This window comes from Bos mutus, chromosome 6, assembly GCF_027580195.1.
Source record: "Bos mutus isolate GX-2022 chromosome 6, NWIPB_WYAK_1.1, whole genome shotgun sequence".
Taxonomy (NCBI): domain Eukaryota; kingdom Metazoa; phylum Chordata; class Mammalia; order Artiodactyla; family Bovidae; genus Bos; species Bos mutus.
Window position 1 is genome coordinate 7,416,802 of NC_091622.1, and position 3,714 is coordinate 7,420,515.

Below are 3,714 nucleotides of genomic sequence, written 5' to 3' on the forward strand. Positions count from 1 at the left end.
TGAGTGAGTGAGTGAGTGAAGTTGCTCAGTCATGCCTGACTCTTTGCGACCCCATGGACTTTAGCCTACCAGGCTCCTCCAACCATGGGATTCTCCAGGCAAGAATACTGGAGTGGGTTGCCATTTCCTTCTTCAGGGGATCTTCCCAACCCAGGGATCGAATCCAGGTCTCCCGCATTGCAGGCAGAAACTTTAACCTCTGAGCCACCAGGGAAGCCCCTGGTGGTATATAGTAGTATCTAATTTCTCTGATGTTCATACGGTTGAACATTTTTTCATATGTTAGATGTCCATTTGGATTTTCTCTTTTCTAGTGAATCCATTCATAAAACTTGAAGGGAAATAAACAGGAAGGACCATCAGAACATTAGCAGCTATAGGACAACATCGGAGGATCTAACATATGTGTAATTGCAGTACCAGAGGAGAGGTGAGAGAGAACCAGGTCATTTGATCACATGAAGAATAAAGACTTCTCAAAACATTTGAAAGATATTAACCCACATATCCAAGAAACTTAGTGAAATCTAAACAAGGTAAATACAAATTTAACCACACTTAGAGGCATTGTGAAGATGTCATCAGACATGTGAAGATGAAGATAGAAAGAAAACAGAAGAAACAATATGAGAGGCAGCAAGATATAAAAGATGTTACCTTTAGTGGAAAAACAATAGGTATTACTTCTCATTGGAAATAGTGAAAATGGAATATACAGTACACAGGAGAGGATCTGTTTCTTAAGGTTCCAGAGGAAACTTAAAAAGAGAGAACTCTTTTTTTGAATCAAATAGAATAGCAGAGCCTTGACCAACAATTTCTGCAGCAGCTAGTCCAGGAGCAACAACTTCTGCAGTAGTCAGCCCAGATCAAAATGGGCTTGGCCAATGATTGCCAGCTTCCCTGTTTCCAAATTAGAAACAATCAAAGGGGCCAAATACACTCCCTAATGAATCGCAGAAGATGTCCAATTTTGAGTTACCGTATGCCCATCTTTCACCAACAGCCTTTAATCAAAGTACAATTAAAGCCTTCCTCTTTGTTCACTGTAAAACCTTCTAACTTTGCTGCCTGCCTTTGAGGTTATGTCAAATGCAACTTGTTTTAATTTCCTATGGCTGCATAACAAATTACCACATATTTGCTGGCTTAAAACAGCACGCGTTTATTATTTTAGCATTCTGGAAGTCAGAAGTCCAAAATGTCTCTTATGAGCCTAAAATCAAGGTGTCAGCAGAGTAGTAGTCCTGCTAGAGTTTCTCAGGAAGAATCCATTCCTTGTCTTTATTAGCTCTTGCAGGCTGTCAACGACTTGTGGTTGCATATCTCTGACCTTTGCTTCTGCTGTCATGTCTCTTCTGACTCTGAGTCTCTTATAAAGACCCTTGTGATTATATTCAGTCCATTTTCTTATCTAAGGTAATTTCTTCATCTCAAGTTCCTTAAGTTAAACATATCTGCAAAGTCCATTTCTCCATGAAAGGCAACAAACTTGTAGGTCTCAGGTATTAGCTGTGAACATCTGTGATGGTTAATTTCATGTGTCAGTTTTACCGGGCCATGGGGTTGCCAGATATGTGGCCAAACATTATTTTGTATGTGTTCATGAGAATGTTTTTGGATGAGATTAACATTTGAATCAGCAGATTTAGTAAAATAGATTGCCCTTCCTAATGTGGGTGTTCCTCATCCATTCAGTAGGAAATCTGAATCAAACAAGGAGTCCAGTAAGGAACTTTGCTGGCCTTATTGTTTGGCTGGGACATTGGCCTTCTGTCTTTGGACTAGAAGTTTTGCCGTTGGCTCTCTCGGGCTTCTAGCTTGCCAGCTACAGATCTTGAGGCTTCTTGGCCAAATTTTTATAGTAATCTCATGTTTACTGAGTGATCCAACTCCTTATTATAATCTCTCTATATATGCTTGTGTGTAAATATATATATATATATGTATATACTTATATACCTATCTATATGCCTATATACTTCTCCATCTAGCTAGATCTATATCTTCTATTGGTTTTGTTTCTGTGGAAGACCTTGACTAATATAAGATCTTTGTAGGGGTCATTATTTGGTCTAACATGCAAGTTATGGTGGCTGACTCCCTTGTTACAGCCAGCTCTGAAAATAGTCTCTGATTGTACTCATTTGGTAGTCTTTGTTTATTTCCACACTGCAGATAGAATTTCTACATCATGTCGAGTGCCTAGTGCAAGCGGTATTAAGAGAGACCTATAGCAGCACCGAAAGTATTACTTTTTACAGATTAAGCAGAACCTGTAGCAAGTAATATCAACTTTATAACATTTCTCTGACTAGCTTTATCAACACATTTCAAGGAGCAAGACTGTCCTGTGTAGCCCTGAATTCAAGGAGCACAAAAAAGGATTGATTCTGATATCTGGGAAGACACTGACCATTGCTAACATCAAAGAAAGAAATATGTGCAGATGAGTTTCTTTTTCTTTCAGATATTAAGTTATCATAACATCGTTTATGTGGTTTAAATATCCATTTCTACTGGGCTGAGTCTATTTGTCTCTCTCTCTCACATACACACACAAAATGTTTGTCTGTGTGTATGTGTGTGTGTGTGTGTGTATACACACATACATGTATATATATGGTGGTTTAGTTGTTAATTAGTTTCTGACTCTTGTAACCCCATGGACAATAGCCTGCCAGGCTCCTCTGTCCATGGGATTCTCTGGGCAAGAATACTGGAGTGGGTTGCCATTTCCTTCTCCAGGGAATCTTCCCTAACCAGGGATTGAACCTGGGTCTCCTGCATTGCAGGCAGACTCTTTACCAACTGAGCTACAAGGGAAGCCCCCATGTATGTGTGTGCGTGTGTGTGTGTGTGTGTGTGTGTGTGTGTATATATATATATATACACACACACACATATATACACACACACATATATATGTGCTTAGTGTCTCAGTCGTGTCTGACTCTTTGCAACTCCATGGACTGTAGCCCACTAGGCTGTCAGGGGTTTCTCCAGGCAAGAAAACTGGAGTGGGTTGCTATGTTCTCCTCCACGGGATCTTCCCAACCCAGGGATCAAACCCAGGCTTCCCACATTGCAGGCTAATTCTTATTGTCTGAGCCACTAGGGAGAATATATATATATATATATATATATATATATATATATATAAAACATAGAGAGAGAGAGAATGTGTATACTATAAACATACAATATCAGTTGTATATATGTGTATATATGTATATACAGCTGTATCTGATTATTTGTGACCTTATGGATTGTAGCCCACCAGGCTCCTCTGTCCACAGACTTTTCCAGACAGGAATACTGGAGTGCGTTCCCATTTCCTACTCTAGGTGATCTTCCAGATTCAGGGATTGAACCCACATCTCCTGTATCTCCTGCATTGGTAGGCATGTTCTTTACCACTGAGCCACCTGGGAAGCCCTGTATATATCTATATGGACACAGACTTCTATTTATTAATGGTAGTTAAGTTCTATAAAATTGTCATGAACATTGAATAAACTGGCATGGGATATAGAGGATTAAGTTCCTGTGAACCTCTGGTCACAGAATTTCTAACACATATATATATGGAATTAGAAAGATGGTAACAATAACCCTGTGTACGAGACAGCAAAAGAGACACTGATGTATAGATGAGTCTTATGGACTCTGTGGGAGAGGGCGAGGGTGAGGAGATTTGGGAGAATGGCATTG

General features: G+C 39.6%; 1 non-coding gene across 1 annotated transcript; it reads right to left on the reverse strand.

The window, feature by feature from the left end:
- Positions 1-2,754: 2,754 nt before the first annotated feature.
- TRNAC-GCA (transfer RNA cysteine (anticodon GCA)) lies at positions 2,755-2,826 on the reverse strand. Its single transcript has one exon. It is a non-coding gene; the product is annotated as a tRNA-Cys (tRNA).
- Positions 2,827-3,714: the final 888 nt, after the last annotated feature.